Here is a 24227-nt window from a genome sequence, read left to right on the forward strand (position 1 = left end):
TATCTGGGAGTGCAGCTGGAGGACAAATTGGACTGGACTGCCAATACTGATGCTCTATGTAAGAAAGGTCAGAGCAGACTATACTTTCTGAGAAGGTTGGCGTCCTTCAACATCTGCAGTAAGATGCTGCAGATGTTCTACCAGACGGTTGTGGCGAGTGCCCTCTGAACAGTGTCATCTCCAGGCAGAGGAGTAGCTTCTGTGACAGACTTTTGTCACTGTCCTGCTCCACTGACAGACTGAGGAGATTGTTCCTCCCCACACTATGCGACTCTTCAATTCCACCCAGGGGAGTAAATGCTAACATTACTCAGTTATTGTCTGCTTTTTTATTTATTTTTTTTTTCATTTTTATTACTATTTAATTTAATATTGTTTCTTTGTATCAGTATACTGCTGCTGGATTATGTGAATTTCCCCTTGGGATTAATAAAGTATCTATCTATCTATCTATCTATCTATCTATCTATCTATCTATCTAAAGTGAAGCCAAAAATGGTAGTGTGGCGTAAAGGTTCATACTGATATTGCACAATCCTAGTCTTACGAACATTTGTGTGGAGTTTGTCTGTTTTCTTTTGGCACTTTAGCTTTCATTCCAAATTACTCTGATGTGCAGATTGGGTGAAATGGTGACTCACTATCAGATGGTATGAGTGAATGTTACCTGTGTGGAAATGGCTGAGCTTTCAGATTTGGTTCCAATGTTGCATCTAATGAATGTTGATGCCCTGAAACCCATTAAAGTATGAACCATTTGAAAGTAATAGTTAACTTCTAATTATGAAATTACTTGGAACTAAGACTGCCCCACATCCCTGACCATGATTTGACCATATTTGGTGTGATGCCCATCTGTGTATGCCAGTCTATACTTCTGTGGCATGCATTAATACAAGATTGGATTAACCAATCACAACCATAATTGCCACTGATTTGGATCCTACAGCAGTACTAATTTTGGACAATTGTTTCAAGGAAATTTCTGGATTACTGAATATCAGGGTGGTGGATTTGGAATAATAGAATCAGAAGTTTTTTGTCCATTCTTACCCGCCTCTGACTCCAGACATTGAGTCTCAAGAACTTTACTAACCAGGACTACCATTCCAGGTGTGAGATCTGTCAGTTTTTAGTATCTAACATGCTAATAAAAATTCACTGATAACACCAAATGCAAATGTAATGTAGTTTAAACTTAATTCAAACATACCAACTGCAAGGTGGATTTCTATTCTAATGAGAACAAACCTGCCATATTATGATGCTACATCAATGAAGTAATAACCAAGCTGCACAAAACCTTTACCAACTTCAAAATCATAGAGACAAATTCAACACATTCCCACATGTGCCTCTCTGACATTTTATGTACCCCACCACCCTTTGTCTTATAGACAGTAAGCCAATATGAAAACTCTTTTTTGCTTTTTCGGATTGAGACCACTGGGCCACCCAAGCACTAACTGATAAACACCACCTTCTGGACTCACAATGGCCTACTCAAAGACCCAGGTCTTCCTGGAGGAAGGATAAGTCTCAGCACACCAGGTAGCACCTAAAAACCTCCAGACATGTCACTCCCAGGACAGGCAGCATGAATACAAACAGAATTTTCTTAGTTTAATTCAGCTTTCTTTGATGCCCTATTTTCCCCCAGGGGGTTAATAGTTAAAATACAGTCAACATACCAATAAAGCATCAACAAGCCATTCAATATCAATTCATGTATGTTTTTTACTGGCATCAACATAAAGTAGTCTTTTCAATAATCTCAGAAATTGTTATACTGTAGTGCACAATGAAATATCTAAGGGCATCCGGTGTAAAATTTTGCCAAATCAATATGCAGACAATAATACAAATTTCCATACCGGATTGGTCGAGCCCCGAGTTAATAAATACTGCCACCAGTACTGTTAACCAACAGGGTGCTGGCGGAAATTAGGCTACTGTTGGCCGAAGAAGAAGAAGGAGAAGAAGAGTGGGGAGACATATCCAGAGGGAGGAGGAGAAGAGGAAAGTCAAGAGAGTGGAACTGAGGGTAGGAACTTTGAATGTTGGCAGTATGACTGGTAAGGGGAGAGAGTTGGCAGATATGATGGAGAGAAGGGAGGTTGATATATTGTGCATGCAAGAGACTAAATAGAAGGGGAGTAAGGCCAGGTGGATCAGAGGTGGATTCAAATTGTTCTATCATGGTGTGGATGGGAGGAGAAATGGGGTAGGAGTTATTCTGCAGGAACAGTATGTCAAGAGTGTTTTGGAGGTGAAATCAGTGTCAGGAAGAGTAATGATTATGGAGCTGGAAATTGGAGGTGTGATGATGAATGTTGTTAGTGCATATGCACCGCAAGTTGGGTGTGCAATGCGTGAGAAAGAAGATTTGAACAGTGTGCCCAAGGGACAGAAAGTGGTGATTGGAGCGGATTTCAATGGGCATGTTGGTGAAGGGAACCGTGGAGATGAGGAGGTGATGGGTAGGTATGATGTCAAGGAGAGGAATAAAGGTCAGAGGATGGTGGATTTTTCCAAACGGATGGACATGGCTGTGGCGAATATGTATTTTAAGAAGAGGGAGGAACATAGGGTTACGTACAAGAGTGGAGGAAGATGCACACATGTAGATTACATCCTATGCAGAAGAGATGATGTAAAGAAGATTGAAGACTGCAAAGTGGGGCAGGGGAAAGTGTAGTTAAGCAGCATAGGATGGTGGTCTGTAGGATGACGCTGGAGATCAAGAAGAGGAAAAGAGTGAGGGCAGAGCCAAGGACCAAATGGTGGAAGTTTGAAAAAGGAAGACTGCAAGGTTGAGTTTAGGGAGGTGGTGAGACAGGCACTGGGTGGCAGTGAAGACTTACCAGACAGTTGGGAAACTATAGCAGATATAGTAAGGGTGACAGCAAGAAGGGTGCTTGGCGTGACATCTGGAAAGAGGAAGGAGGAAAAGGAAACCTGGTGGTGGAATGGGGAATTAAAGGAGAATATACAGAGGAAGAGGATGGCAAAGAAAAAGTGGGACAATCAGAGAGATGCAGAAAGTAGACAAGAGTACAAGGAGATAAGGCGCAAGGTGAAGACAGAGGTGGCGAAGGCTAAAGAAAAGGCGTATGATGAGTTGTATGAGAGGCTGGACACTAAGGAGGGAGAAAAGGACGTGTACCAATTGGCTAGACAGAGGGACCGAGCTGGAAAGATGTGCAGCAGGTTAGGGTGATAAAGGATAAAGATGGAAATATACTCACAAGCAAGGAGAGTGTGGTTAGCAGATGGAAAGAGTACTTTGACAGGCTGATGAATGAAGAGAACGAGAGAGAGAAGAGGTTGGATGATGCAGAGATAGTGAATCAGGAAGTGCAACGGATTAGCAAGGAGGAAGTAAGGACAGATATGAAGAGGATGAAAAATGGAAAGGCCGTTGGTCCAGATGACATACCTATGGAAGCATGAAGGTGTTTAGGAGAGATGGCAGTGGATTTTTTAACCAGATTGTTTAATGGAATCTTGGAAAGTGACAGGATGCCTGAGGAGTGGAGAAGAAGTGTACTGGTGGAATAACATTGATGAGTCACAGCATGAAGTAATAGGAAAGAGTAGTGGAAGCTAGGTTAAGAAGTGAGGTGATGATTAGTGAGCAGCAGTATGGTTTAATGCCAAGAAAGAGCACCACAGATGCAATGTTTGCTCTGAGGATGTTGATGGAGAAGTTTAGAGAAGGCCAGAAGGAGTTGCATTGTGTCTTTGTGAACCTGAAGAAAGCATATGACAGGGTGCCTCGAGAGGAGTTGTGGTATTGTATGAGGAAGTCCGGAGTGGCAGAGAAGTACGTAAGAGTTGTACAGGATATGTACGAGGGAAGTGTGACAGTGGTGAGGTCTGCGGTAGGAGCAACGGATGCATTCCACATGGAGGTGGGATTACATCAGGGATCAGCTCTGAGCCCTTTCTTATTTGCAATGGTGATGGACAGGTTGACAGACAAGATTAGACAGAAGTCCCCTTGGACTATGATGTTTGCTGATGACATTGTGATCTGTAGCGATAGTAGGGAGCAGGTTGAGGAGACCCTTGAGAGGTGGAGATATGCTTTGGAGAGGAGAGAAATGAAGGTCAGTAGGAACAAGACAGAATACATGTGTGTAAATGAGAGGGAGGTCATTGCAATGGTGAGGATGCAGGGAGTAGAGTTGTCAAAAGTGGATGAGTTTAAATACCTGGGATAAACAGTACAGAGTAATGGGGATTGTGGGAGAGAGTTGAAAAAGAGAGTGCAGGCAGGGTGGAATGGGTGGAGAAGAGTGTCAGGAGTAATTTGTGACAGACGGGTATCAGCAAGAGTGAAAGGGAAGGTCTACAGGATGGTAGTGAAACCAGCTATGTTATATGGGTTGGAGACGGTGGCACTGAACAGAATGCAGGAGACAGAACTGGAGGTGGCAGAGTTAAAGATGCTAAGATTTGCACTGGGTGTGACAAGGATGGATAGGATTAGAAATGAGTACATTAGAGGGTCAGCTCAAGTTGGACGGTTGGGAGACAAAGTCAGAGAGGAGAGATTGCATGGGTTTGGACATGTGCAGAGGACAGATGCTGGGTATATTGGGAGAAGGATGCTAAGGATAGAGCTACCAGGTAAGAGGAAAAGAGGAAGGCCTAAGCGAAGGTTTATGGATGTGGTGAGAGAGGACATGCAGGTGATGGGTGTAACAGAACAAGATGCAGAGGACAGAAAGATATGTAAGAAGATGATCTGCTGTGGTAAACCCCAAATGGGAGCAGCCAAAAGAAGAAGAAGAAGTGCACAATGAAATATTTCTGAGCTTTACCAATAGGGAGTTATCCTCCATTTGAGTGCAGCTGACCACTCTAATCAGCTGCTATTGCCTTCCCATATTTTGTTTACTTGGCACAGTTTGGGTCAAAGACAGCATCAGTGAAGTAAGTGAGAACCACCTGGGCAAAGACTAATAGAGCCAGCTATGCCACGTTTGTAAAATGACACAACAAAAAGCAGCTTTGGGTGTCAGAGAAAAGAGCAGGCTAAAGTTCAGAAACACCAAGAATTGAAAGCAACAGACCAAAAATGCCAAGAAGTGAATATACAAGCAAGCTGAAGTCGATGAGAAGTCCAAATCAGACTCACTCCTTTTCACACCAGAAGTGTACAGAAGAAAGTTTCAACCACCTATGAATGGGATGCCATTACAGGGTACACTGTCTACTACTGGGCCAGTGCAAAGTAATATATCTGCAATGAGGGAGGTCACAGAGAGAAAAGTGGAAACATCACCAGAACAAAACTTGTCTTATAAAAATATTATAAAAAGAATTCTATGGCAATCTTGTTTCATATCCATCCATCATCCAACCTGCTATATCCTAACTACAGGGTAACGGGGGTCTGCTGGAGCCAATCCCAGCCAAGACAGGGGGCAAGGCAGGAAACAAACCCCGGGCAGGGCGCCAGCCCACCACAGTCTTGTTTCATATCTATTTTTAAAAGTTAGACTGATCGCTCCCTTATTAATAGATCTCTATCTTGTAATTTTTAATGTGGTCAAAAGGCTTAGCATGAGCACATGTAAAGCATGTTGCGACGTCTCCATCCTCCAGTATTAGCCAGAAACAGAGTTTGGGGTTTAAAGATTTGGGTTTCTTTAGCTCACTGACTTGTTTGTTCACACACTGAACAAAGGCTGAGGGTGTGCCAAGGTCACCCAAAAGGAGAAAATGGAAGGTAGATGTCACAAATGAACAAACAACTGAACTTGAATAATAACTTATAGAGATACTCAATGTAAGGATGGATCCCCCAAGCTTTATAAACATCAAATACAAAAGTGACTCCATTCTTATCACTACTCTGAAAAATGAAGCAAAGTAGGACACATACCCCTAAACCAGCAAAAATAAGAGAAACCTCACAGCAGACAACTCCAGGGGGGGTCACCATTTGTGTGGATTCTGTAAAACATTTTCATGAGATAACACCCCTGTCACTCAAGCTGCTCCTCTGTCAGAAGATGATCCTGTTCAGTGGATGCAGTGGATTTTCCATCATTGACAGGAACCTGCTCAGTGCCCGTTGCTCTGCCACGGATGTCAAACTGTCCAGCTCCGTGTGTACAAAGCATGCTGGTCACGGCATATATTGCAAAATTGTAAATATTTGCTTTTTGTGCTTGTGTGCAGCATTGAGACTGTACAAAATACAATTTTGATGCATACAGGTGAGCAACAGGGCCATGGAAAGCAACTACTCTACATCTGCTGTGTTGGGAGTATGACCAATCAGGGAAAAGGATGTTGTAATGAGCACAATCCAATCAGGGAAGGTTTATGTAATAAGTGCAAACAAATGATGCCAAGAATGGAATCTGCTTTTTTGAAAATCAGCATTTTTGCCCCTTCACATTACAATGTTTTGGCCCTGGGGAAGATTTTCAAAAGTCTCTGTTTTCAGGGGCTGAAGATGTGCCAATGTACTGTGGATGGAAGGCGAAAACAGAGACTAATGTCTGCATTTTTAAGTGAACACATATTAGTGTAGATGGGACTAAGAAAACCATGAGACAGTAACACTATCTGCTGTAATATTGTGCCACCCTCTTAGACATCAGTTCATTCAACCATCAATTTTTCAGTCCCATTCATGCAGTACCGAAGGCTATCCAGACAGGGTAAGAAGATACAGCACCATCACTGAAACAGCAGCCCATAAAAGAGAACAGGGGTCCCATCTACCCTGTTAAAACAGAAGCCACATTATGCTACAGTGCAAAGATGTCATGAAATATTTTGTTGAGAATCTTTTTTGGAAAAAATTGATCACCCTGAAATTGTAATCAAATAAAAATGGAGAGATTTCCCTTTGTGAACTTGAACCCGGACACAGGCAGACGGACATCTTACGTTCACCACACACCCTTTATTTACAAGTCAATTATTTACAGTGCACTCCCCAGTGCCTCTTGCACCGTTCCCCCAATGTCCAGGCCTCACAATCAAAATGCCTTCCTGGCCGCCTCCCGTCCTCTCTCTCAGCTCTGTCCTCTTCCACCCGACTCTCGCCTCTGACTGGAGGGAGGCGGCCCCTTAAATGGGAACCCGGATGGGCTCCAGCTGCTTCCCGGCATTCCTCCATAGCCATGCCCCAGTGTGGCGGAAGTGCTGGCTGCGCACCCGGAAGCCGTCCGGGTGTCCCCTGTCGTCTTCCCCCCAGCACTTCCTGGTTTGGCAGAAGTGCTGGGCTCCCGGGATATTCAGGCACTGGGGCGCCGCCAAGCCCTTCACCCGAGGCCCCCAACATAACCAGGGCGGACGCCCCCTCTTGGTCTGGAGGAGGCACAAGCCCTCCTCCGGTCCTCCTGGGTGTCCCGGCCGGGGACCACACCTTATTAAAAACAGGTCTCCGTTAAATTCATGAAAAGATGGCCCTCAGCTTTGTTATGAACCTTAAGCTGAGACTGTCTTCTTATTATTGTAACTTTGCTTTCCTTTGTCCCACATCCTCAGAGACGTAACCTGGTGGTTTAAAGTTGGCCGCACTGTGAGTGAGCGTGAGTATGTGTGTGTGTGTGTGGGCCTTCTGACTGGCTGCTTTCTGTCTTGCAACTTACACAGCCAGGTTAGTCTATAACCCCCCTAAAGATGTTATTTACAGAAGGATCCAGTTGCCCAAAAGCTTATTCCTCACAAGAAACTTGTTTTTTTTTTAATGTATGTGTAAATGCCACCAACATGCCACCAACATGCCGGCATGCCCCTCAACATCTTTCAGTGTGAGCTTTTATGACCGGCAGACAGTCTAACAGCATTACAAACATTCCTGCCCTTACGGCCTCCACCCCCTTCCACAATCAAGCTTTTATGGCAAACATTAAACAGTTTGACTTCCTGCCCCTGGGCCACGAGTCAATTAAGCTGATTATCAGACCAGAAGAGCTTTTGTTTGATGAGCGCTGGAGTTCTTGCTGGCCCATTGCAGGTGACCTGCTGACCATGTCAGGAACCTTTCAGAGAAGCCCTAGGAGGCGGGTGCCAAAAGAATTAAGGCAACAAAGCAAACAAGAAAAGGTTTAAGGTTGCCCTGAAAGATGATAAACTCACTTGTCTTTTCACTGAGCACAGGGGGCCAACCAGGCTGCCCTGGAAACAGCTCCGTAAAAACAGAGGGAAAGCCTGCCCTTTGTCTGTGGGGCCTCTTAACAATTGGCAGCAAACAGCAGGTGTTTCCAGCTGTGCCGGCCCTTTCTCACCAACACCTCCCCCCACTTTTGGACAGCCAGGCATCCTCAATCACAGCTTCATTTGGTCTTCACTTTGCTCTGAAAACCTCCACTTTTTCCAGGCTGATGCTGATGAGGTGCTTGGCTGTCCCGCAGCCGAGTGTTTTGCTAGACAGCAATGTTAATTACGCTTGCTTTTTTTTTTCTTTCCCCTGTTCATTTCAAAGAACTCCACAAGGGAAAAAAATTAAGCAACTGTCTGTGAAGAGTGGAATACGTTTAATTTAAGACAGGAGATGTGAAATTTTCTTTGAGGCCTCCCAGGCGTATTTCACACACTGCAATGTCTGCACTTCAAAGTCCATCCTGGACTGTGGGAAGGGCATTACAGCTTTAAGGTTTCACAGCTTTAAGAGATGGTGATTCAACCAATAGTTGTGGCAAACCAACTACCACCCCCAGCCCCCACTACCGCGACCAACAGCATGACTGGGTTGTTTAAACACATGTCAGGAACACATTTGATCTGGGAAAGCTATTTTGCCTAGACAAGACATTCAGCCATCTGGGATGGGGGTGGGCAGTGGAGCCATGGTGGTGGGAAAACAATCACAAACTAAAATATCCGTGATAAACAAGTCCCTGTCATCAAAGCAACAAATACATTGGACATAATGGTGGTCAGTTGGGAGCTAAAGATGAAAAAGAAGTGCATTATGCCATGAAGGATGGAGGCTCTAATCACAGTCTCTGATATTCATAGACCTTTTGCTCTTTCCCCCAAGTCCATTTATCAACCTTATGAACCCTCTCTTACCAAGATGGGGGTGGAGGAATCCAGAGCTTATCATGTTAACTTTGGTTAAAGTCCAACTCATACCCTTGCTGTATACACATTCAACTCAATGCACATATCCCAATGAAAAATAAAATAAATCAGCCCACAAGATTTACAGGAAAAATTTGGACATCTTGTGTCTTTTGCTTGATTGTTAGCACCAATCAGGGCTACATACACATCCAGGGCCTTAGACATCCTTTAAAAACTGTGAAAAACATTTTCATCTAAAAAGTTTCAAGTTTCACATAGCGTACATAGTTCATCACAACACTGTGAGCATCGAAGAATCAAAACGGCACATGCCCATTTCTAATGTGCATGTCACTCCATGGCATTGTTGTTCCATTTTCTTGATTTTTACATATAGCCATAGGTGCCGTCTACTCCAGTCCTAGAGCAGTCCTACAGAAAAGTTGTGATGGTAAAAATGACTTGAAAAATTCATACCAGCTGTATTTGACTCCACATATTGCTACAGCCTAATGGGGCTACGTTCAGTGTGACTCAGTTCTGCTTTTTGGCTCATATTTGATTTTTTTTTTTTTGTTTGACTGTTCAAATGAATTTTGCAAGAGGTTCAAATCTCATTTGACTGTGTAATGATATTGGTCATGAATCTGCAAAATTAATAAAAAAAAAATTCTTTGATAGGCGCAACCTAATAGACAAAGAAGAATATAACATACATGAATTGTTTATAGTGCAGGACACCTGCAAATTTGTCAGCTGACACTGGAAAGTGCCCAAAGATGGATGAATCATCATTGCCAAATCTGTCTACAAGACTTTCATGGTAAAATATGTGTTTGAAGCAAGACATTGCAGAAAACAAGTCACAAATTGGAGCATTGCCATTGCATTTCATGTTTTCCCAAAAGGAACAAATGTGAAAAATATACTGACTTTAAATGGCGATATAAACAAGTGCTGGGGACAGCTCTCCATTTACCCAGCCTACTAGGTAACTTATAGTGATGGTGACATTACAATTAGAATTTTACTATTCAGCCCCACAAACTATAACCATATTGATTACATTAGGGCAACACAGTGGCACAATGCTAGCGCTGCTGCCTCATGTTAAGGAGCTCAGGGTTTATGTTTCAGGACTAGGCAATTTGAACAATGACTGAATTGTCTCCCCTCTCTTGTCAAATTTCTTATGTTCTTATGTTCTATTAAGGCTCTTTAATTACATTGACTAGCCTAATATAATTAAAAAAATCACTAAAAAATTAAAGTATAATTATTATCTCTAAACATTTACCCATAATTCCTGTTTAACATAGCATTGCTATTGTATTTAAAGAGCATGATATCAACATCCATTCAATATACTGCATCAGATTTTCCAGCATGTGAGTGACTATAGAGAATTTTAGTATGCCAAGAGGAAATGTGAAAGTATAATAATCAAGTCATTGATTGTGGTGAAGAACAGAGGACAGTTTTTGCAGTGCTTCAGCAGATGTTTTAATATAAGCCCATTTCAGAGACACACTTTGAATTAAATCAGCTTTTAGCAATGCATTCAAAGTCTACAGTTGCAATCCTGTTGTTGTGTTGAACATTTAATTTTACATTGCCACATCTGTGTCTTCTAAGATACACCAGTTTGAGGATTATTATTACCATTCTTCTTTTTCTTCTCCTTAATAATAATAATAATCATCATCATTGTTAGTGAATTATTAATTATGCATGTTATAGCATTGTATAGGGCGGCACGGTGGTGCACTGGTAGCGCTGCTGCCTCGCAGTTAGGAGACCTGGGTTCATTTCCCGGGTCCTCCCTGCATGGAGTTTGCATGTTCTCCCCATGTCTGCGTGGGTTTCCTCCGGGTATTCTGGTTTCCTCCCACAGTCCAAAGACATGCAGGTTAGGTGGATTGGCGATTCTAAATTGTGCTTGGTGTGTGGTCGTGTGTGTCCTGCGGTGGTTTAGCTTCCTGCCTTATGCCCCGTGTTGGCTGGGATTGGCTCCAGCAGACCCCTGTGACCCTGTGTTCGGATTAACGGGTTGGAAAATGGATGGATAGCATTGTATATATATTGATTATGTGATTTAGTAAAATTCTGCGGTGGGCTGGCACCCTGCCCGGGGTTTTTTTCCTGCCTTGTGCCCTGTGTTAGCTAAGATTGTCTCCAGCCGACCCCCGTGACCCTGTAGTTAGGATATAGCAGGTTGGATAATGGATGGATGGATGGATTTAGTAAACTTTTACCAGTTAAAGGTCCCTTAAGATAGTACTGTGCGTGTTTAGTTAAAAACAGCAGGTGCCTGTTAGCTTGCAGGGCTGAGTTTGAAACAGCAGAGTTAACTTGTGCAGAAGGAAAGTTAAGCTAGAGTTTCATTTCTCATTCTCATTCATTTCATACATTTGTATTGTTTTTAATGCCTATTTTGTGTTTAATTTTTTTTAAAGTTAATCTTTTTCATTGTTGCATATTTTTTCCAAAATTATATATATATTTTGTGAGATCTTCAGAGAATTTACTGTATTGTAAGCCTGTAAAGCAAAACATATGATATGTGGATTAAGTGTATTATCTCATGACTAGTAAAGACAGGGCAGGGTTAGATGGGCAATAATCATGTAGCCTATCTTGCCTCAGGTGCCATTATTTTATGTGCCGGCACTGTATGTCACCATTCCATATCAACTAACAAATCATGAATAAAGTTAAACAAAAAAACAGTTTAGGGGAATCATTAGAAAACTGGACACAGAAGAAGGGATTTTAGAATGTCTAAGCATACTTATTCTGTAAAGGCCCATATAAACAGCATGACATCAAGAAGAAGAAGCTAGCAAAATCACAAATCATAATATTTATTATTCATACTAGCTAGGTGAATTTTCAGGCTAAAACAGAAGAGGAATCATTGAGGATTGTTCAAAAGGATGAATATGTTTGTGTGTACGTGTGTATATACAGACAGTAATGCTTCTCTAAATTCAGAGGAATTCCATCTTGATTGTAAAAGTCTGCCATGCAAAGGACCTGTGATGGACTGGCATCCAAGGCTGGTTCTTGTCTTGTACCAAGTGTTGCTTTGATAGCCTCCAGCCCTCCATGACCATAATTTGGATTAGTGGGCTTGAGGATGTAATGGCATGTAGTTCAGCCAAATTTGAACAAAAATAGGCCTACACTCTTTATGGAGGTTATAGAATTGAAGTATATAATAAGAAATGGTGAACATGAATGGATACAGCTCTTCAATTTTCATCTTGTTTTTTTTCTTATATGTTACAGGCACTTTTATCTGTCTTTCTTATTGGATATAACTGGTGTATCCTGTTAAAAAGAGCAAAAGAACACAAGGAGAAGAACCAAGCCCTTCTTGGGCAAGGAATTCAGCTCACCTCCCTGAGACTGTGAAGCAACAGAGTTAACCACTCTGCCATTGTGCCACTATGAATGGGTCCATCTTGTGAAAACACATATGACTACAATACAAAATACGAGACAAATAAGTTTCTGTCTCATTCAAATATAAGAAAATTCAATGGGATGATAAATTCAATGGCATGACTTGCAGAAATCAAAAGCACTTGTCTCCACCTGTAAAAATGATGCCCAGCGAGTATACATTTGGCAGTGAGGAACTGACCCATGGAAAAATGCCAACATTTCTCCCTGCTGTTAATCTGTCTCTGCCTCTCAACAATTGGTATCCGCTACATATTTGCTGAAGATTGGATAGGCTGGATTCCCATTACATCATTAGGCAGCTATTTTACTGTAAATCTGTCATCTGTGCACATGAACATCTCAGAAATAAAGCACACCATTGCTATATGAAGCTGGGCAGCGCAGATGGACATAATAATTGGCAAGGATGTGTGAGAGCTATCAGGCTGCACAAGATGTTCACATCTGCAACAGCCAGCTATCCAAGGAGTAATGTCTTATCGTGGTGAGGAATTCCGGGAGACGACGGTAACAGGAATGCCATTCACTCCCCCACAGCAATATTGCAAAACACAAATGTAGAGAAAAAATCATTACATATCCACAACTATCACTGATTACCTCCTGCTAGAACCTGAGCCCAGTGAAGTGAAAACACTAGCGAGTTAAAGGCATGGTCAATTTGCATTCGCATTTGTTGATGTATGATACCACAGCACATCTTTTATAAGAAATGTCATCCTTACTGACGGGGTGTTTATGATAAATCAGTTAAACATGTAAAGATAGACAGGCAGTTTCTAAGCAGCTCACACCAGATGAAAGACGACAGGCGTGAAATGCTTGTTCTTTTCTCTTATGAATGTCCCAGGGACTTTACAAGGAGGTACATCACAGTTTTTATGTGAATCAATGGCTGGCAGTAGCTCTCTGTAGGAGAACAACACTTTTGGAAGTACAACACCTAATTCTCAGCAGGTTGGAAGGGACTTCTTTAATATTTAACAACATGCCAATGAGTCTGGAGTCATTACGTGAGAGAGGACAAGACTCGATGACGGAGAGAAAGTGCAGCACAAAATAGACAGAGAGAACTGAGCCTGTGAGAAGGCAGAACACCATGTGGGTCACCCTACCTCGTTCTAGGGGGAGGTTTTGGAAGATTGGACAAAACTAGGATGGTAAGAAAAATAAATGCATGACTAACATGCCTATTCTGACCCTCCAGGAAACCCACCACGTCTGTCCACAGAAAGTTAATAAAATATTAAACCATTCTGAAAAAAATAACTAATTAGGGGATGCAGCATGACACTACATCCTCAACCACAGGACAGAATCAGAGAGAGCCTTTTTACAGGGTTCACTACTCACTGAGAAACAAGCAGATAGATGCATTGTTATGAAAGTGACTGGACTAAAGAAACAAGAAAATAAAAACATTTGGCAACTAATGTACTAGTTGTGTTAAATAATAGGCAGATTAGGATGTGAAAGGTTGATTAGTGCCTACTACTATGTAGGGTGTTGTCATGTAAGAAGATAATTTAAAAACCTTCTCCCAGATCTGCTCATTCAAATAGACATTTCAGCAACAAACAACAGCAAGCAGTTGCCGAATTGGGCAGGAGAGTCTACTTCTTCAGATACCAGCTCAAAGAGAGAAGAAGATGGGAAGTTGCTTTACAGGCATCTAGTCAGGGAGCTTAAAAGTGATCCCCATGTCCAGCAGCCATGCAGGGCCCGTTCTTTATTCTACCCAAAGATTACTTATTGCAAAGCAACCCATCCAGGACTTTTTCAGTTTTTTTGTTTCTTTTTTATTTCTATCACCATTCTTTCCCTCGCTATAACTAACATCATCTTGTAGTCTGTCAGTGATGGTAGTTTGGTAAGAAGGTGACGGCAGTTCCAAATTCTGTACCTGCAAAGCGGGAGATTAATTTATGGGAAAATACGAGGCATGTCATGTGCGCCTTTGGGTCTATTATTACCAGCTTAATAAAAACATGTCAACTCTAAGTAGCCATTCCGCAAGGCAGAATCTATATATATAATTCACTAAGGCAAGACAACCATGGAAAGCACGCTGGAAGGGGCGTGGATGCACTAAGCCGCCGACAAGTGAGACACCTATGGCGCGCAGGAAGGAGCCACGCCCACCAACTCCAAGACCATTGGATACGACGACAACTCACAGAGCCACGCCCACCAACTCGGACGCGACAACACAGAAAAACCGGCGTCATTTATATTCGTCTGTCGTAGAGGTCACATGCAGCTCCGACCCAAGTTGACTGTTAATAGAGGCATGTTTCTCGCGGAGGTGAATCGCCATATGCGGAGTTTAAAAAGGGGTATCCCATGGGATCCTTAAAACGTTCCTTTACAACTGAGGTTAAAACACAATGAAGTGAGCAGTCTTTAAAAAACGAGATTTCGGTTACAACGCACGACCGCGTGCACTATAGCAAACTGTTTTACACTACATACAGCAATTCATCTCGACAAACATGCGTCTTCTTAGATACTCCTGCACTTTGTATACACCCCCCTCCCACCGTGGTCGGGTGTCTTGGTGGATTATATATAGAAAGGCAGCCAAAACCGCACAGAGCAATGAAAAGTCTACGTGAGTCACAGGTGCATCTGGACTGTACAAAGACGACAACGACTCGAGTGACGAGTTGGAGGTGGGCATATGAGCAGGCAGTGTATAGTGAACAAGAAATCAGCAGACTAGCATGACGGAGGGAGCGGAGTGGATGTCCTTCTCCTCTCCTCCCGTTCCACTCTGAGCGCCGCACGGACGATTATGTGTTGGTTCGTTCCGTGCATTGGTTAAAACCCAATGAAGGAAGCAGTCTTTAAAAACCAATAAGCCCTGTGCCTCTGTTTCATTACCATCTCACCTGCTTCACCAATGCAGGCCCGCAACAGGCGATCCGGCGTCATTCCCATGACCGCCGGGCCAACCGGGTAACCAAAGTCTTTGGGTTCAGGGGGGAGTATGGTTACAAAGCTGAAACTTAAAGGAATTGATGGAAGGGCACCACCAGGTGTGGAGCCTTTCGCTTCATTTGACTCAACACAGGAAACCTCACCCGGCCCGGACACGGACAGGATTGACAGGATTGACAGATTGATAGCTCTTTCTCGATTCTGTGGGTGGTGGTGCATGGCAGTTCTTAGTTGGTGGAGCGATTTGGCTGGTTATTTCCAAAACGAGCGAGACTCCGCCTGCTAAATAGTTACACGACCCAACAGCGGTCGGCGTCCAAATTCTTAGAGGGACAAGTGGCTTTCAGCCACGTGAGATTGAGCATTAACAGGTCTGTGATGCACTTGTATGTCCGGTACTGCACGCGCGCTACACTGAATGGATCAATGTGTGTCTACCCGGCACGGGGTGGCGTGGGTAAGCCGTTGAACTCCATTCGTGATGGAGACCGTGGCTTCCAATTGTTCCCCACGAACGAGAAATTCCCAGTACGTGCGGGTCATACGCTCGCATTGATTACGTCCCTGCCCTTTGTAAAGCCCCCCATGGTCGGGTGACTTGGTGGATTATATATAAAAAAAAGCAGCTGGAACCGCAAAGAACAATGAAAAATCAACGTGGAAACCGACTGAGGCGGTGTTTGGAAAATTAACAGTCAACGTGACTCACAGGTGCGTGTGGACTGTACACAGACGAAAGTGACTCAGGTAGGGAGTTGGAGGCGGGCACATAAGCGGGCAGTGCATACTGAACGAGCGCCGTTCAACCCCGTCCTTCGCTTTGTAAGCAGAAAGCGCGATGGCGCTCCTCCAGTTTTCAGTCACGGACAGTTGTATGTTGGTTTGTAGCGTGCATTGTTGCAATGTTACTTTTCTTGGTGGTTTATTAAATTACGGATTTTTCAAATGTTTATTTTTTCCTCTGTGCTTAAAAATCATTTAACAAGCGGCCTGATTATGCGGAGTATGCTACGCCGCGGGTTGGCTAGTAGTCTGAATTTAGATAATTAGTTTCTATGTATTGCATATGAAAGAAATACTCTAACAACTACTTAAGATGAACACCAATCTCCTTTTGAGTCCCAAAAGTCCTCCTAGGATTTGCAGTCAACCCTCGTTTTACACATGTGGACCTAACACAGCAGGGCTCCCAATTCAACCCTTTCATTCAGGTTAATGTAGCACTCTTGATGCAGTGTCTACACGTAACACAATTGTGTTTTATCTTCTTTTAGCTTACAATCTGTAATTGGTGCCAAGGTTCAAGAATTCTCAATTTGCTGCAAATAGTCCTAATATGAACACATGATTATCCCAAAAGCAGCGACACACAAAACACAACCAAAGAATGGCTAGCCAGGGAGAGGTCTGCAAAGCCAACAGCAGTTCTGCGTCACTTACACACATTCTCCAAATGTTATGCAAATTAACTCCATCTGCGCTCCACGCCGTGAATAATTTTAAGGCATGTAAAGCTCTCAAAAAGTGTGCAGCTCGGCACATTCTGCTGAATTTGCTGGCATGAGTGGCTGCCAGCAAAATCTGCATACATCTATTTGTAGTCTCTAAATACTCTGTGAATCAGCTCTCCCTACATGAGATAGTCTCTAACCTGATTACTGGAATATTATTATTATTATTATTATTAGAAGTAATAGTAATATTAGTAGTAGTATTGATATTGCCACGTGTATTGAACACTGTGAAATTCTTACTTTCATGCCCAACTAACATACTGTATAACATGTCATCAATAGTGATGAAACAGCAGAGTTTTGTTTCATATGCAATTTTGCAAATTTGCCCCTAAAATTTGTTGCATATGTGCCTTCACAACTAAAAAGCACAAAGCTCACTAAAATGAGGTTTTGGAGATGTTTTAAATTTTTGTGGTGGAAATTAAGGAATATTGCTCTCGAAGGGCCCAAACCACTGCCTCCTTCCTCAATCACTCCCTACCAGCGCCAAGTCTTCCATGAGGCCCCATGCCCTTTCATCCGTCTTGTGCAACTGATGCTGCTGGTTCCACCACAAATCGCGGGGTCAGCGGTAGGCCAATATGCAGTCTCTTCCCCAAATCCGTAAACCGATACAAGCCAGAGGCCTGCCAGTGGCCACATACCCAGGCCAGTGGATTTTAACACTGCCTCTGAAGTGCTTGCTGCTTGAGTGCTCTCCAGCCACACCACCCATTCCACGCTCTGCTCCAGAATAAGTCATGCCATGCTTTTGAACAAAAAGGTTGCAGAGGAGATGAAAATACATGTGCTAATGTTGACATTTTGAAACGCAATTGGTTTAGATTTTTTTGTTTAAAACGACTTCAATAATTTTGGTGGTACATTTTACCTAAAATAGGTACATGATACAAGCCAAAACAAACATTATTATCTGTGCTTTTCCTTATTAAAAAAGACTGTATAGCACTGCAGTGGAAAGGAATTTCTGGAGTGATTTGTGTGGGTGTTCCAAGCAGCTGTTCTCCCTGACTTAGTGAAGTTGAGTTCTACGTGCAGTGGGTGTCTGCCATCATCTGTGTCAGCCCCAATAACTTTAGAGGCATGTTTGGTAAACTGCTGGAGCTTTATTCAATTTTGGTTTGTCAGACGTTTAAAGCAGGCCGGTTATGGATGTGTTGAGTCAAGAGATAAAAGTTCAACCCCCCTGGCGCAGGCTTTTTCCTAATGATATTGTGTTGTGTTGCGGGTTTTGGAAGATATAGGGTTGAAGATAAATAGAAAGATGATAAAAAATTAGGTTTAATGTTGATCAGGATGCAGAAGTTAGCCTGCAGTGAGAGCTACTGAAAAGAGTTTAAATATTATGTAAACATTTAAACATCCAGGATCAGTGGTAGCCCAAGATAGAAAACTAGATGCAGAGATAACCCACAGAGTGCATTGGGGATGGAACAATTGGAGTTTTGTGTGATTAAGGAATTAAGGCAAAGGTTAAAGGCAAGGATTTTAAGACAGAGGTAAGACCTGCAATGATGGATAGAGCTGAGGCATGGACAGTAAAAGGGAACACAGGAGAACAAGATGAATGTGGCAGAAATGAGAACGTTGAGATGGATGTGAGTAGTTACAAAAAGGACAAAATAAGAAATGAGACAATCAGAGGTACAACAAAAGTGTGACAGATACAGTATCTAAGAAGGTACTGAAAAGTAGCTTGATCATGTGATGAGGAGATACAACGAAAATGTAGCAAAAGAATGATGGGCATGGAAGTACAGGGGAAGAGAAAGCCAGGGAGGCCAAAGCAGAGGAGGATGGATAAAGTAAAAGAAGATCTGAAGGAAAAGGGCTTGACTGGAGAGAAGGTGCAGGACAGCGCTGTTTGGAAATGGTTGATCAAGCACATCAAACCCACATCGAAGCTGGAAAAGATGAAGAGGAAGAAGAAGACCACTAGACCAGGCAATGAGACTAAACTTGTTAACAGACTGAATCTCACTGTGGTAAAAGGACTTGTTTTACCTGCATCTTGTCGAGCTGACAACATATATAGCTGACAGAAACTTCTCAAATTGGAGTGTGCAGCGAGGTGATTATTTCATCAGAGTTTCTCCACTCCCAAGACATTCCGGCAGACATAGCGATGAGTCCTGGCTTTCCGTGGATTATCATCCCTGCGGGCACGCGACGTAGGCGGCGCAGAGAGAGAAAACAAAAAGCGAGGCTGCAGGGCTGGCGCATGAGCAAGGTTACATAGGCAGCCTGTTAAACCACTGCTCCCCAGTGTTTTCCTCACTAATGCCAGATCTCTCATCAACAAAATCGATGAACTGAGGCTACAGGTGGCAACAAATAACATCGTAAAGAACAATTGCATTATGTTGATCACGGAATCCTGACTTCACTCATTGATCCTGGACTCTGTTATCCAGCTAACAGGCTACACTGCACAGCGCCATGAGACGACCAGTGACTCCGGTAAGAGCACAGGAGAGGGGCTGTGTGTGTACATAAATAACAACTGGTGTACAAATAAGCTCCCCGAACCTGGAGTATGGGACTGCTAGATGCAGACCCATATATCTCCCTAGAGAGTTTACTGTGGTCATGATTACTGCTGTTTATAGCTAATACAAACTCCACTATCGAACTTTTACACCTCAATATTAGAGGTCAGCTGACCAAGCACCTTGGTGCTGTGTATATCGTTGCTGGGGACTTTAATCATGTGGATTTAAAACCTGTGCTTCCTAAATTCCATCAGCACATCAAGTCTGCTACCAGAGGAGCTAATACTTTGGATAAAGTCTTCACAAACATTAAACAGGGCTACAGGGCTACATCACTACCACACCTGGGCCACTCTGACCACATGTCACTGTTTTTAATTCTGGCATACATCCCACTCAGGAAAACTGTCCCTAACAGCACAAGGACAGTTAAAACTTGGCAAGATGGAGCATCTCTGCAGCTGCGGGACTGTTTCAGTCGGACCAACTGGGACATCTTTGAACACCCAGACCTTGAAGTGTTTAGTGACAGTGTACTGTGTTATATTAAGAACTGCACAGACATTGTCACAGTGGATATATGTATCTGGGACAACCCCAATCAGAGGTCCGGAGGCTGCTGAAAGAGAGGAGCACTGCCTTCAGGTCTGGTGACAAGGTCCTCTACAGCACAGCCCATGCCAGCCTAAAGAGGGGCATCCGAGTGGCCAAGTTAGATTATAAAAGTAAGATCGAGGAACACCTGGACAGCAACAACAGCAGGCGTGTGGATGGGTGTCCAGCATATGACCAACTACAAGACCAGTCCCGGAGCTGTGGGAGTTGATTTATCGCTGTCTGAGGAACTGAACCACTACTTTGCCTGGTTTGAAGTGGATCCACCAGAGACAGCCAGACCCCATCCAGAAACCAACAACAGCCCCATCTTCACAGTGGGAGAGCACAAAGTGAGACGCACGCTACGGGCTGTCAACCCACGGAAGGCAGCTGGACCTGATGGCATCTCAGGACGTGTGCTGAAAGACTGTGCAGACCAACTGGCTGGGGTCTTCACCAGGATATTCAACCAGTCTCTGTCTCAGTCCACTGTGCCATCCTGCCTGAAATTTCTGTCATAGTACCACTGGCTAAGAAACAGACCATCACCAGTCTTAATGACTACAGGCCAGTTGCACTGACCCCTGTGGTTATGAAGTGCTTCGAGAAGCTCATCAGGAAGCAGATCATGTCATTCATTCCTCCCATGCTTGATCCGCACCAGTTTGCCTACAGAGCAAACAGGTCTACGGAGGACGCTGTGGCCAGTGTTCTCCATGCTGTTCTGTCCCATCTGAAGCAGCAGGGGAGCTACACACAGCTGCTCTTCATAGACTTTAGCTCTGCCTTTAATACCATCTTACCCCACAGACTGGTGACCAAACTGTCAGACATAGGACTTCCACACTCCACCTGCCTTTGGATCAAGGACATCTTGAGTGATCACACTCAGAGAGTTAGAGTGGGCCCCTACTTCTCCACACCCATCAGCCTCAGCACTGGCTCTCCACAGGGCTGTGAGCTGAGTCCCTTGCTCTATACCCTCGATACCCACGATTGCGTTCCTGCCCACCATAATAACACCATTGTTAAGTTTGCAGATGATACCACGGTAGTAGGGCTCATCTCTGGGGGAGATAAGTCTGCCTACAGGGATGAGGTGGAGCGGCTGACAATGTGGTGTAGGAATAACAACTTGCTCTTAAATATAGCCAGGACTAAGGAGCTCATCGTGGACTTCAGGAAGAAGGCAGACAACATCCAGCTACTCATCATCAATGGGGACTGTATGGAGAGGGTCCCAGATTTCCTCTTCTTGGGAGTCACCATTAGGGAGGACTTGACCTGATGGACACACACTGCTGAGGTAGTGAAGAAGGCTCAAAACAGACTTTACTTCTTGAGGGTTCTCAGGAAGAACAACATCCCTGAGAAGCTGCTGGTGTCCTTTTACCGCTGTACAGTAGAGAGCATCCTGGCCTACTCTCTCTGTGCGTGGTTCTCCAGCTGCACAGTAGCACAGAGTAAAGAGCTCCACAGGGTCATTAAGGTCGCCCAGTGGATAGTCACCTGTCCTCTCCCCTCACTAAAAGAACTACATAGTTCCTGTTGTCTCAGGAACGTCAATAAAATTCTTCAGGACCCATCACACCCAGGGCATGCATTGTTTGAACGCCTGCTTTCAAGGGAGACATTTCAGATCCATAAAGACTAAAACAAATAGACTGAGAAACAGTTTCTATCCTTCAGCCATCACCATGCTGAATGCTGCTAAGTGGTCAGTCTGACCTAGTGCACCTTCATGTTTACAATACAATACACTCTCATGTTTACAATGCACCTCTAAGTCAACATTGGCTATGGGAAAAGTGCAATATGACATTATGCATGAATGGAAAATTTTTGTTTTAACTTGTGTAATTGTGTTTTGTTTTTATTTTATTTTTGCATTTGGAAAATTGCACCTAAATTTCGTTGTACAATGTCTCATTGCTACAATGACAATAAAGAGTTTGATTTGATTTGATCTGTCCACTTTAAATAGACAGTAGTAGCATTAATTGCATTTAGAAAATGTGTTGTTTTGGTATTTGTATTCAAATTAAGACTGTTATAAATAAGAACATAAGATATTTGACAAAAGGGAGGAGATCATTCAGTCCATCACCCCATCAAGATCCACCTAGGCTAGTTCCTAAATATTTATATTCAGCCACTATTTATATCTTCTCCACAAGATCAATGATGGGTGAACATGCCGACTCCATCTTTTAAAGTCAAATATCACTTCTTTTGTCTTTTTAGCATTCAGAGTACAATAGTTCATAATGCATCAAACAGTCCATTTCAGTTAAATAATGGCTTTCATCTTCTGCAGATATCTGTCCTATCAGCATGCTTGATAAAGCAACAGTGGTCATTGTTAGGTCACTGGTCACTTGTGCACAAAGTAAAAAGGAATGGTCTGAACGAAGGACTTTTGAAAAAGTGTCCTGTACACTGACTGTCTGTGAACAATTCAGAAGAAAGTCCTGAACTCACAATGTAACAATAGGTTAACATTAAAACGGTTCAATTTCTTAATCAGTATTGAACGATGAAGAAAAATCCATAAATATTGCTCTGAACCAGTCTTATCAAGAAAGATGTCGATTTGATGTAAGATAACCAACAAAGCATCTTCCACACTTCTGTTTGCTCAGTAAGCAAATTGGTGGCTATCTTGAAAAGACTTTGTCTCTGTCATTAAAATGTTCAAAGCATTTCATTGGAATGGAGCTGAGTGCTACAGGTCTGTTGTCATTCAGACTGCTTGGCCTGGAGACCTTAGGAACCTGGGTAATGATTGACTGTTTCCACAGATCAGGTACAACAACACAGGTCAGGGACCAGTTAAAAAGTAAATGAAAAACCGGAGAGAGCTGCTTAAAGCAAGACTTTAGGAGCCGACCTGACCTGATATGCCATCTGGCACCACTGCCCTGTTGGTGTTTACCTGCAGCAAGAATATATTAAAACTGCTTTTACAATTTTTTTTTGGGGACAAACAAAGTATTTGCTCAGGTCACACAGTGAACAGGAAATTAAAGAGCAAGTTTCTGGGTTAATGTCCAGTGCCTTAGCCACCCTATCATTCTGACTCCATGGCCAAAGCTTCTTAATGAAATTTGCTGCGGTACACTCCAGGATGTCAGAGAGCTATTGGCATGTTTCTACAGCCCTCTGTGTAATTCTCATGTTAACACCAGAACAGAATCCACTATGCTTGCACACATGGGACTAATTTAGGAAATATAATAACTATTAGAGGAAGCAACACGTTGAAAACAAAAAACAAAATGGAAACACAACTGTCCATTAGGACAGTTGAGAGCAGATTAAGGTGAGGAGAACACACAACCACAAGTGTAACAGACTCAGAAACATCTCCCAGGACCAACTTGGTCCAAGTGGCCACTTGAGCATATAAGATGAATACAGGAAGAAATAACACTGACTAGTTCAACTTGAAGGGAACAAAGCAAGAAACCTCCTTAATGGACACCCAAATCAGTTTATTTTAAAGAAAAAGAAAACAGCTAGTGTATTGTGCAATATAGCATGCTAAAGTAAACTGCCATAAAAGATGTGTTAATGTTGCAGCAGAATGACGAAAACACTAAAACTTTAGGAGAGTTCTTATGGAAAGAGGCCATTTGTTCCAACACAGCTTGTCCTTTCCTACCACAAGTAAATAACATTATCGGAATCCCTTTGGGTTTAGACTTAATATTGTACATAGATTGGCAACAACCTCTTCTCAAGCCACTATTATTACATATGTAATAATAATGTCTCAGCACATAAATTAGCTTCTATAGGGTGTAAGAGTGAACATAACGTATCATTTGAGAAAAAGAATTCACATATATACATACTTACATGAACAGAATTGAAGAAGAGTCTATAACAGACACTGATGAACATTACAACATTACAAAAATCGAGACAAGGACAGGCCATTCAGCCAAACAAAGCCCACCAGTGCTATCCACTTACTTCTTCCAAAATAATATCATTCGAGTTTTGAAGGTCCCTAAAGTACTTGGTTACTTATTCCATGTGTGTATGATCCCCTGCGTGAAGAAAACCTTCCTAAAGTTTGTGCAAAATTTACCCTTAACAATGTTCTTGATGAACTCATTTTAAAATAAGTCTCAAATCGTTGTACTAATTTTCTTTATAATTT

General features: G+C 42.8%; 1 protein-coding gene across 1 annotated transcript in view; it reads right to left on the reverse strand.

Annotated features, from left to right (window-relative positions):
• nid2a (nidogen 2a (osteonidogen)) overlaps positions 1–24227 on the reverse strand; it is a 95127-nt gene that overhangs the window by 42029 nt on the left and 28871 nt on the right. The gene's annotated exons all lie outside the window — the stretch shown is intronic.

This window comes from Polypterus senegalus, chromosome 18, assembly GCF_016835505.1.
Source record: "Polypterus senegalus isolate Bchr_013 chromosome 18, ASM1683550v1, whole genome shotgun sequence".
NCBI classification, from domain to species: Eukaryota; Metazoa; Chordata; class Cladistia; order Polypteriformes; family Polypteridae; genus Polypterus; species Polypterus senegalus.